The sequence below is a fragment of the Lactuca sativa genome, chromosome 2, assembly GCF_002870075.4.
Source record: "Lactuca sativa cultivar Salinas chromosome 2, Lsat_Salinas_v11, whole genome shotgun sequence".
Lineage (NCBI taxonomy): Eukaryota > Viridiplantae > Streptophyta > Magnoliopsida > Asterales > Asteraceae > Lactuca > Lactuca sativa.
In genome coordinates this window covers 195,959,572-195,972,717 of record NC_056624.2, presented here as the reverse complement: position 1 = coordinate 195,972,717, position 13,146 = coordinate 195,959,572, and positions in this window count along the sequence as shown.

Here is a 13,146-nt window from a genome sequence, read left to right as displayed (position 1 = left end):
AGGTCAAGGTTCTGAGAAACAAGGAGGTGCCTCTGGTTCAGGTCCAGTGTCAGCATTGGAGGGCGTCCAAGCTAACTTAGGAGACGGAGTCAGAGATATGGGAGCAACACCCAGAGTGTTTTTCGGCATGAGACTTCGAGGGCGAAGTCTGATTCTAGTGGGTGAGAATTGTAACATCCCGAAATTTAGGTAAGGCTATTTAGCCCTTATCCTTTGTCAAAGTTGTCAATTTTGGCCCTTGAGTGGATTTTGTGGCAAATGAGTACGTGGGGCATACTGGGGAGTACGCTGTGCGTACTCATGCGCTTATTTTGGACGCAGACTCGCCTGGGTACGCTGGGCGTAGAGGGTCAAGATGCAAACCCTAATATTTGGCTTGTGAACTATATAAGAGATGCTAAGGCTCATTTCTCAACCACCATATCAGAGAGTGAAACCCTAAAAGAGCCTTCCTTCGTCCCTAAGTGTGTGTGTGTGTGTGAGAGAGAGAGAGTGTTTTGAGCTAAAAGTGCCTTGGTGTGTTAGTGAAGAAGAATGAGAGGAGCTTGTGGGGGCTAGGGCTTGAGGTGCAAGCTTGGATCTGAGATCTTCAGTGGAAAAAGCTTCAACTAGAGGTATAAAGTTCAAAACTTTCCTCTTTATTTTGATTTGGTGTTGCATGGGCCAATTCTAGGGTTAAAAGTCCCAAAGGTGGAGACTTTATGAGTGTAATGGACTCCATGGACCTAGATCTGTCCCATTTCAGTGATATTTGTGTTATAGATCCATAAAAATCCCAACTTGGTCATTGTTATGGGGTCATGCTTGAGTTATGAGCTTTCTAGGGTTGGAAATGAAATGTTTTGGGTGTTAGTGACTTGTCCAGCCATGCAAAGGCTTAAAGTCACCAACTTTATGGATTAAGAGGCTTAGAAATGGTCAGATCTAGAAGTTGGACGTGTGTCTTAACTGTTTAAGACCTCAAAAGCTTAAGAGTCTGAAACTGGGAGTTGCGCGGGGCGTAATCCCAGTACGCGTGGCGTAAGGGGTCGTGTACCCTGTTTCTGTGAGGAAGCCGGGTACGCCCAGCGTAACCCAGAGAGTTAACTTTTGTTGACTTTTAGGGTTTGGTCAACTTTAGGGTCATTGAGCCATGAGAGGGGTAAAATGGTCTTTTACCCTTTTGAGAGTACTAAGAGAGGGAATAGTCTATCCTTGAGAGATGTATTGATTAAGAGTGTTTATTTCATATGATTAGGCGGAGGCTAGACCGGATTTTTACAGAGTTCGAGATTACCGAGTTACCCGAGGTGAGTCTTCTCACTATACCTTGCCTAGAGTGGTAATTAGAGTTATGTGACAGAGTATTTGTATGCTTTTGTATGATGTGATTTCTATGTGATTTATGCTATGTATGTTACAGAGTTTACAGAGTTAGGACCGGAAGGTCCACAGAGTTAGGGCCAAAGGGCCCACGGAGTTATGGGACTGGAGGGTCCCACTGAGACACATTGACCAGAGGGTCGAGCAGAGTTATAGCCTCGAGTGGCTAATATGTGTTGTGTGGTATTTTGGGGAACTCACTAAGCATTTATGCTTACAGTGTTGCGTTATGTGTTTCGGGTACCAGTGATGATTGTTGGAAGGCGCCGGCATGATCAGTACACACATGAGGATCTTTTATATATATATATTGATCTTGGGATGTGTTGTTTTGGATTGTTATGTGATACAATGACATTTTTATAACAATTATGAATGAAAGTGTATTTTTAAAATGTGAAATTATTTGAAAATGTAGGTGTTACACCCTAGCTTGCAACGTGAGAGGCATTGCTCACATCGTGACTTTATCCAAATGCTAAAGAAAAATCTCAAAATCATGTACCTTAAAATTGAATGTTACAACTGTTGGATTAATCTCTAAGTCCATAACTATAATTGGTGAGACTTGACCCGACCCGGCATGGTCCATTTGGGTTGCATGGCATCATGCATTTGGATAGACTATAATGAGAGAAATAACACTTAAGGATTATTAATATATTATAAGTTCTAATATATTAATAGGATTATTTAATTAGTATTGATCAAGAATTAATTAAGTGATCAAAAGAACACTAATTAAATATATGGGTTGATTGTGTAAATCATCCATACTTGTATAGTGGGCTAATGCTCCATGGATTATCAAGTTGGGCTAAAACCCATAGGATGCTCCATGGTGTATTTGAACCCATGGATCCAAGGGAATGGAAAGCCATGACAATTAAGGGTTTACCCTAATTGTGACACTATATAAAGATCATATTCCATGGAAAAATCGGCCACTATGGATAATAGAAAGGGCTAGCCGATTTTCATGAAGTGTAGAATTCTCTCAAGTCTTTTCAAGTGCATATGATGTTGTGTGAACCATTTGAGGTGTCACACTTGGGGCACTAGGCACTCAAGCTTCATGAAGATTTTCTACATCTAAGAGGTATATAATTCTAACTTGATATACTAATTTGAAGAATCAATATTATTGTGCTAGTTAGGATGAATACCTTGGAAAGTTCATATTTGCATGTATAATAGAGAAAGCATAGATCCAAGGTATTTAGGGTTGCATGTACACTTAGGAGTGTTAGAATGCTCAAAACCCAATAGTGGTATTAGAGCCTAGGCTTGTTTTCTTGTTATACTTGCAAAATTGGCTGAAAAATCGAGTTTTTATGCTGTCTGCTCAGCAGACTCACCGAGTCCACTGATGGACTCGCCGAGTCCAAGGCAAAATGCATCCAACTCACCGAGTTTGTTCGTGCACTCGACGAGTTGGACCCCCAGACAACATATATTTGACTTTTTTTTTGCTAGAATTGGACTAGGAACATTACCCTAAGTTGTTTTTTTAACTTAACTTGTTTTTGATGTGGTAATGTTCATGCTAATCCAATTTCAAAGATAATTGTCAATAGATTCATGTTTTGTATTAGTTTAAAGTTTAGACTAAATACATGAAAAAGTTTGATTTGAATTATCTTGTTCTTATGAGTTTCTTAGATTAATAGGAAAGTTAATTGATTACGTGTTTTCAATACAAATTAATCTAAGAGTTGATTCTAAAATGTGTTTTGTAACTTGTCCTCAAGTTATATGAAAAGTCACATTTAAGTTTCATAAAACTCATAAAAGTTGGCAATGGTTACAAATATGAAGAGTCTTGTCCTCAAGTTATGGAGGTTCAAGAGTCACTTCATTAAGTAATAAAATGTGTAACCTTAATTAATTCCATAAGTTACAAAATAAAGAAAAGTTACATTCTTTAATAATTTAAAGTCTTCCATAACTTGTCCTCAAGTTATGGAACTTGAAGAGTTTTTGGATTAAAACTACTTTAAACACATAAGTTATGGAATTAATTAGTTTTGAATAGTTTCAAAACTTGTCATCAAGTTTTAGAATTTGAAAAGTTTTCACTTATGAATACTTTAATTCCAAGTTAGCCCTTAGAATTTTAAAAGTTAAAATTCAACCCTTATATTTTATAATATTATAAGTTAATAATATTTATATATATGTATAAGAGCAAGTCAGTCTTACCGTTAATAGGTCTAATTCAAAAAGCCGGTCTATAAGGGGGTATAAGGTTACTGCCTATAAAATGGCAGTTTAATGGGTATCCACTCTCACCCACCGCTTCCTTGACCGGTGGAGGGTCATTAGCCGAACGGGTAGGACAAGGACTAGAATTCTCCCTTCATTAAAAGTATTAATGATAAATACTAAGTAACTAAGCTCTTAATAATACCCAGTCTAAGTCACTTAGGAAAATGTGAATAAGGTGCTAATCCATGAAGTTACACTTTGCACTTTGTTTAAGTCGTTAGTGGAGCGTGTGTGGTTAACCGCACACTAACCTGGACTTAACAAGGTAGGCAAAGGGTGAATTAATATTTATCATAGTATCGGTGGAGCGTTTGTGGTTAACCGTCGCATCGATTAAGGGGTAAATATTAAGGGTACCAAGTATATTTGCATGGTTACTTCACACCTTGTTTTGTGATCCTCGGCATCCCAGTCACAAAACCTGAAGGGCACACTCGAGATTGAAACATGCCATTGAAAAGTTCAATGAATCTCAAAAGATCTAGGAGTTTCAAATCCAATTAAAACCTAATAATACATTTCGTTTATCTTGGTGGAAATTGGTGAATCGTCATTCACCTACCTTCAAATATTTTATAGCTTGGATTATGACATCCCTCTTCCAAGTTATAAAATTATTGTGTTGGGTCCTAGCCTTAATATTTCATATTGGGTGTTATATTAAGGATTTTAAATCAACTATCTTGAATATCTCCCAAAAAGATGTATGGTTTAGACATCTATGATCTCCCCAAATCTCTTGAAACAAGCTTTCCTAAATGAAGATGATGTCCCATGGAAATCATACTTCTTTCACCTCCTCCAATTATTCTCCCTAACCCACAAGTTCAAGGTCACTCAAGCCCTATTGGCAAGGCAAGGTCTAGGTGTGATCACATATTGGAGATGAAGTCACATATTGACAAACCGGGAGAGTTGGGTGTCAAAGTCTTGAGAAAGTTGGTGGTTCAATCACTTTCTAAGTCCCGTAGTGAGTTCCTTTGGGACTCCTATGAAACAGACTATGACAAGAACCTTAATGATCTTATCTATTTGCTAAGATCAACTTCCTAAAACTTGTGGACACTGACAATAATGACATTGGATATCCAGTAAAGCTCTCTCTTCCTAATGGAAAGGGATCGGCCATAGTCAACTTGGTTGACCAAATGGTAAAGAGAAAGGCTAAGTCTGTGATAGTCCCATGTTCCATTACCAAAGAGTCCATATGTTAAATTGCCAAAGGAAGGGGCATTGATTGTGAAGCTGCCAATTTACCTAAGGGTGTTAAAGTCAATAAGTTTGACTCTACTTCAGGTAAAATCCACTATCTAACTCTGCTAAGTTTCTATTCTGAAATTATTGATACATGATGTGACTGGGTCACATGATGATGTTTTAAGAATCAAAGAAAAGTGAAGAAACTTAAAGAAAGAATATGATGAATCTGATCGCGTAGATGGATTTCTGTCGCATAGTTTGAAGATCGGATTCTTGAGCTACTTCTTAGGAGCTATGAGATATTGCTTAGGAATATATAACAACAAGTTTTCATATGGATTGTAAGGATAAGTTTTTCCGCAAAGTTTATAAAAATAAAAGGAAATTTTTGATTTTATTTATTTTATGTATCCTTACAATGGCGTTTGTGAAAAAAATTGTTGCTTATATGATTCCATTAATAGCAAGAGTGGAAATATGAAATTGATTCTTTCATTTGTGGTAATGTCTAAATTTACCAAATAAGGAAAGATCCTCATCACCCAAGTTTCAATTGGACCGGAACTTGGAATCATGCAAGTTGTATAGCATGATGAATGAGAAATTTTCATCTTTGGAAAATTAAGACTAGTTCCTTGTTCATATGTATATGTGAGTCAAGTGAAGGACTAAGGGATCGAGTACACATTCTTGTGCACTAGTCAAGTCCACCACAAAAGACTGATAAGATTATTCGTCATAATTTACTAAAGCTCAGTAAATATGGTTATACTTACAAGCGTAAGTGTAATTCTGAGACATTGGAAAAGGGTCCAATGTACGATAGAGCGAATAAGAAGAATCAACTTAGGCAGAAAGATAAAAGTTTCTCAAATCTGAAAAGATGGGAGAGTACTTTAGTATCAGTTTTTGTGATCATCTTAATAATTAAGAAACCATAGCACAATTAGTTCTCTAAGGGTATCTTAGTGCATTCTTATGACTAAGAAGAGGAATCTTGTATTGTTGAAATGGTTAAATCTAGAAGATGAGTCATACTTCATTCCAATACAAGTCTTAGAGTCATACTCCAAGATTGTAACTTAAGTGACATGTCTTAAAGAAGGTTTAAAACACATGTCAAATCATTCTCTCTGTCCATCTGTTGTTTCCCAATTTTCGATTTATGATGACCGACTAATTGAACAAATCAAATCAGTCCAGGCCTGGTGTCATCACTAAATCATTGAAGGGCCCACAAATATCGTTTTTATCCACATGGGGTAAAAGGAACGGATAAACTTCGACCCAAATACTTGCTTGTACTTACTCATCAAATTACACACAACAATATGTATTATAACAACCAAGTTACTGGTGTGTTTACATATGTCCATGTGCAACCGACTCACAACTACAACTCACATGTCTCCGTTTGAAGAATATAAGATATTATCGTCTCGTCATCACCCGTGATAAAATCCATGAAGTGATTCAAATAAGCATGGGTTGAATCCAATACTCGAATCCTATTCTAGGAGTACTCATGAACACTGCAGCCACCTTGTCCTAGACAAACTACATACCCATTCATAACAGTCTTGCCTCAATACCTTCTTCCAAAGTATGATCGACTGTGGATGGTTTAAATAACCTAGGTATTCAGGAAGTCAAAACATGCAAAGTGAAACACAAGAATAATACTAATCCTATATGTCCCCAAAACTTTTGATCCATATTGATTGCTCATCATTCATTGTATAATGTTTCGAATAATCAACTTAATACTTGAATTAAAACAATAGTTATGCCATGGTCCAAGCATGCACACTATGTTTGTCTAAAAAATAGTTATTCCATGCACCAAGAATGCACATTATGTATGTCTATGGTCCTTACTTTGTGAAATAGATCAATTAAAAAACATTTCAATGATGCTCATTTCAAAATTCCAAATCCTTATTGCAAGTATAAGAATTCCAAATTCTTGTCACTGCTAGAAAGTATTAGATTCTAAAATATCATGCAATGATTCTTTTGTAATATCTAAGTGCCAAAAGTCATAGAGACTTGACCAATGGTATTACAAAATATTCCTTTGGAGATTGTTACAAGACAATTCCATGGAAATCAAGTCTCAAATTCAAAGTACATTCCTTTGAACATTCTTCTTACATAAAAGTTTCTAACTTTCTCATCTATTCTTCAACTCCCAATATGGAAACATTCCATATTTGCCATATGACAACTCATTATTAATAGACTCATGTCTGTTCATAATAAGGTCAATATGGTCCTTCCATTACTATACTTCCAACTGTCCTTAAGCGACCAATCGTTGACGAACCTTAGATTGTCCTTAACAGTTGTTTAACCACTTCAGTCATATCCGGTTCTATTCCCTTTTCCCTCTAAATGCCCTAGGAATTTGGTAAATTTAGAGCACGATAATATTATAGCATATGCAATCGATCCTATACCCGAAGCATATGGGACACGATTCATTATATCTAACATAAAGACATAATACTTGATCAGTCTTTTGCTGCAATATTTTTTTATTTGCCATGTTCTCATAATTCGAATTATGAAAAAGGATGTCGTAATCATAATCAAATTTCGAGAACGCAATTAACTTTTCCATATATAGAATTTTCTTATGTTGAACCATTCCAACATAACATTCGTATATATTTGACTTAATTTGATTAAAATCTCAATCTAAGCTTTTAGATTTTGAAATGACGTATAATTTCATCTCCCTTAATTATATCAAAAACAACTTTTCAAACCCTGCGACTTTGCGGCTTGAAACTTTTGTTTTCTGTAATTAACATTGCCAACTTGCAACACATTCCATAATAATTATGCTCCCACTAGCATAATAATTATTATCTTTATTAACATAACACTTATGCTTGCACTAGCTTTGACATGTAACCAGAAATCAGTTGGACTTCTATAAATCAATACTATTTGACTTTCTTACCAAAGTTCAGATTTCTGATATGAGATGCTTCGATAAGACTTTATCTAGGCTTCTCAAACTCATACACCTTTCCTTAGATAGCTCACATGCGTGTCTTAACAATTTTAGAACTTACATCAATAAGTCTCAAACGTTTAGACCCTTTGCCATTTCTCACAACTCAAATTATGAAAATGGATGTCGTAATCATAATTGAATCTGAGAATGCAAATATCACAATTCTATCTCCTTAAAATCTACTTAGTGAAAGTGTTTCCTCACTATCATTTTCATGAGTCAGAGAGAAACCTTATGACACTTAAATTTTATGGCGTATATATTCCTATCCATGTGAATTTGTCATAACCATATTTGCAAGACAAGGTCTGTGACAAATCCAAGCTCATATGGACTGAACTTGTTCAATATTAACTTCTTGCACTTGGTAGCACAAGGGCCTAACATTGCTTCCAAGTAGTTATGCAAACAACTGATAACTCATAGAACTCACATGCATAGTCAACTTTAACTGGAATGGGCACAAAAATAAGAGTATGTCAACACGATAGGTTATAAACCTCAAGCCGTGTGCTAGTGATGAACAATAGATTTTATTCTTAATTAGTTATTGAACCTTTCAAGATCTTTAAGACTCCCACTGTCCCCTTGACATATAAGATTCTCAAATCAAATATTCAAGAGTTAGTGTGTATTCTTATCAAGACAAACACTTCACCCAATTGGTCTTAGTTGGTCTTTGTTTTATCCAAAAACATCACAACTTACCAATTTCAAATATACAAGAGTAGAAAACTTTTACTCTACATTTGACAAGTGTTATAAACCTTTCTTAAGATTATGTCACCCAAGGTTACAATCATGGAGTATGACTCTAAGACTTGGTTTTGGAATGAAGTATGATTCACCTTTTTTTGATTTAACCATTTTAACAATTCACGATTCCTCTTCTTAGCCATACAAATGCACTAAGATTTCTTTAGAGGATCAATTTTGACATGATTTTTTTCATTAACATTAAGATTAGGGGTGTAAGTGAGACAAGCCAACTCGCGAGAAACTCGAGACGAATCGAAAAATACTCGAAATCGACTCGACCTTAATCGAGCTGAGCTCGAGCTCGAGCTACTCAAGTACCTTATCGATTCGAGCTCGAGTACAAAAATACTCAGCTCGTAAGGCTCGCGAGCTTAGTCGAGCTTAGTGTAATTTACATATATGCCATTTCTTTATAATTGTTCATTTATAAGATATATGTCATTTCTTTATAATTATTCATTTATGACATATATTGTTGATGTTATATTGATATTAGGTGATTAATAGTGGTTTTTTTGGTAGTTTGGACACTTACATGTAGAATGTTTAATATTTCTTACTCAATTTAGTGATTTTTATTTTTTTAAAATATTAGTCGAGCCGAGCCGAGCCGAGCTCGAAACTGTCGAGTATCTCACAAGCCCGAGCTCGAGCTTAAAATCAAGGCTTGAGTCGAGTTCGAGCCGAGTTTCGAGCTCGAGTATGTTAGTCGAGCTGAGCTTCGAGCTTGGTAGTATTCGGCTCGACTCGGCTCGTTTACACCCCTAATTAAGATGATCATAAAACACGATACCAAAGTACTCTCCCATCTTTTCAGATTGGAGAAACTTTTATCTTTCTGCCTAATTTGATTCTTTTCATTCGTTTTGCCATACATTGAACCTTTTCCAATGTATCGGAATTCTACTTAACTTGTAAGCATAACCATGTTTACTAAACTCTAGTAAATCATGACGAATAGTCTTATCGATCTTTGTGGTGGATCTTGACCAGTGCACACCCAGTGTACCCAATACCCTAGTCCTTCACTTGACCCACACATACATGTGAACGAGGAATTAATCATAATTTCCCAAAGATGAAGGTTCTCATTCATCACATAATACAAGTTGCATGATTCCAAGTTTCTATCCAACTGAAACTTGGGTGATGAGAATCTTTCCTTATTTGGAAAAATACTCGACACTACCACAAACGAAATAATCAAATTCATATTGCTAACATACAAACATAAATTTTTCACAAATGTCATTGCAAGGAGATATAATAAAAAATGAAAACAAAATTTTATTTACTTATAAAATGCGGAAAAAACTTTTCCTTACAATGCAATTACAAATGAAAACTATGTTATTACATATTTCCTAGCAATCTATCAAACTCCTAAGCAGCAACTCAAAAATCCGATCTTCGAACCATGCGATTGAAATCCATCTTCGCGATCAGATTCAACATACTCTTCCTTTAAGCTTCCTTCCCTTTGCATGATCCTACAAAACATCAAAATGCAACCTTGTCACATCATGTATTAAGAATCAACAATTAGGAACTTAATAGAGTTAGATAGTAGACTTACCTGAAGCAGAGTCAAACTTTTCGATTCTACCTTTTCTCATATCTTTCAGGTGGTCAGGGCAGATTCGCAACCAATGCCCCTTCTCTTGGCAATAGAAACATATAGACTCTTTGGGAATGGTACATGGGACAATCTCATACTTAGCCTTTATCTTTCCCTTGGAAAGAGAAATATTTTATGAAATTCCAATGTTTCCACTGTCAATGTCCATGGAAGTTTGGGGAGTAGATCTTCCAATCAAATTTGCTTTTCTAGTGCGCCAAATCATTGTTGATTCTGCAGCAACAAGCAAATAGGTAAGATAAATAAGGGTCATGTCGTGGTCTGCCGCATCATAGTCCTTAATGAACTCAGTATGTGACTCAAGAAGTGATTGAAGAACCCAGTCAATTGCCAACTTCCTCGAGACAACGACACCCAATACTCTCAGCTTGTCAATATGTGACTTCATCTCCAAGACGTGAGTACACACATGCCTTCCATCTTGATGTTTCATTTGCAAGTAGGGCTTGAGTGACCTTGAATTTTTCAAGTCTTTGAACTTGTGGGTTAGGGATAATTATTAGAGGAGGTGGAGGAAGTGAAGTATGACTTCCACGATCCAACCGCGGGACATCATCTTCAAGAGGAAAGCTTGTCCCAAAGGATTTGGGAAGACCACAATTGTCTGAACTAGACATCTACAATGAGATAAATTCAAGTTAGTTGATTTAGTCCTTAATATAACACCCAAATGAAATATTAATGCTAGGAACCAGCACAATATTTTACAATTTGGAAGAGGGATGTCGTAATCCAAAATGCAAAATATTTGAAGGTAGGTAAATGATGATTTACCAATTTCCATCACGAAAAACAAAAAAGAATTTTAGGTTTTAAGTGAATTGAAACTCCTAGATCCTTTGAGATTCACTTAACAATTCAATGGCATGTTTAAATCTCGATTGTTCCCTTTAAGTTTGTGACTAGGATGCCGAGGATCACAAACAAGGTATGAATAACCATGCAAATTAGCTTGGTACACCCAATGTTACAACCACCTAATCAATGTGTTGGTTAGCCACACACGCTCCATTGATCTTTGATTAACATCAAGCTACCTTTTTCCACGCACTGTCAGTCCAGATTGGTGTGTCGGTTAACCATACACGCTCCACTAACGACTTAACAAGGTGCAAAGTGCAATTTCATGGGTTAGCACCATGTTCACATTTTCCTAAGTAAGTAAGATTTGTGAATTTATAAGTGTTTAGTTACTTTATATTTATCATTATACTTTTAATGAAGGGATAATTAAAGTCCTATCCTACCCGTTCGGCTAACGACCATCCACCAGTCAAGGAAGCGGTGGGTGAGAGTGGACACCCATTTTATAGGCAGTATCCTTATACCCCATTATAGACCGACTTCGTGAATGAGGCCTACTAACGGTAAGACTAACTTTTGTAACACCGTAAATTTCAAGACAAAATTTTCATTTTAAATAATCATTTTATTCTTAGAACACTTGTTAAAAATCTCATTCATAATCAAAATACAAAACATAGCTCCATTTTCACTTGCATAGAAAACCAGGATCCTCCAAAATATGACTCTTGCTCTGGTGTGTACAATCAAGTCGGTGCCGTACCGTGATACTGAAAGAAACCTGAAAACAACATAACACAAAACACTGTAAGCACGAAGCTTAGTGAGTTCCCCAAAATACCACACACATAACACATATAAGCCACTCGAGGCTATAACTCTATGGGTCCGTGCACCCAAACTCTGTGAACCCTCAGGTTCTAACTCTGTGAACCTTCCGGTTCTAACTCTAGGAACCCTTCGGTTCCAACTCTGCAAACATGCACAGCATAAATCACATAGAAATAATGCAGTACAACACATAACATACATGGCATACAAATACTCTGTCACATAACTCTGGTTACCTACTCAAGGTAAAGTATAGTGAGAAGACTCACCTGGCAAGCAGAAAGCAGATATCTCCATACTCAGATCACAAACTCGCCACCGCCTAACACGTAAGGCAAAACTCTCATGACTATAACTCTCGACACTAGAATCAATCCTCTCAATGCACCCTCTTAAGGGTAAAAGACTATTTTACCCCTCTCTTGGTCCAAAGGCCACATCGCTGACCAAACCCTAAAAGTCAACGGTCAACCCTTGGTCAGAATCAAAGTCCTCAGTCAAAGTCAACCCCTGACTGACCCTACTCGCCGAGTCAACTCTATGACTCGCTGAGTTTCTATAATCAGAACTTCACTCAATCCGCGACCTAACTCGCCGAGTCACTCCGAGACTCGCCGAGTCCAACAACTCTGAGTCCACTCGCACACAACTCTCCGAGTCATCCCTTGACTCACCGATTCTCGACTCAACCAGGGATATCGGGACTCTTCGACAAGACTCGCCGAGTCCAAGACTATCATCAACCTACTCGCCGAGTTGTTCATACAACTCGCCGAGTTCCAGGCCATCTTCATCCAACTCATCGAGTACACCCATGTGACTCGCCGAGTACCACCAGTGTGAATCCATTCAGAAGCATTCCAGGCCATGCAATTGCTCCTAAACATAGATCTAGCCTCCTACCACTCATCCATCACGTAAAGTGGCAAACTTTACGTGAATCCAAAGAGATCTAGGCCATTTGCACATTGGGCTGGGGTTTGGGACATGAAAGCTTCACTAAACACTCCAACACATGGACTTTCATGCTCTCTGATTCTTCTCCCTTCCAGATCTGAGGTAGCAACCTCAGATCTAACCTCTAGACTTCCCATTACATCCATAGACAAGTTCCCACAAACCCCAAAATGAAGAAACACATAATAACAGCCCAAGAACGAGATATTACCTCCAAGAGATGCCCCAACTGCAATGTAATTCGAATCCAAGCAAAGCCCCTTGCTCCAAGCCTTCAATCTCCCAAAATTCCTTCAGCAAT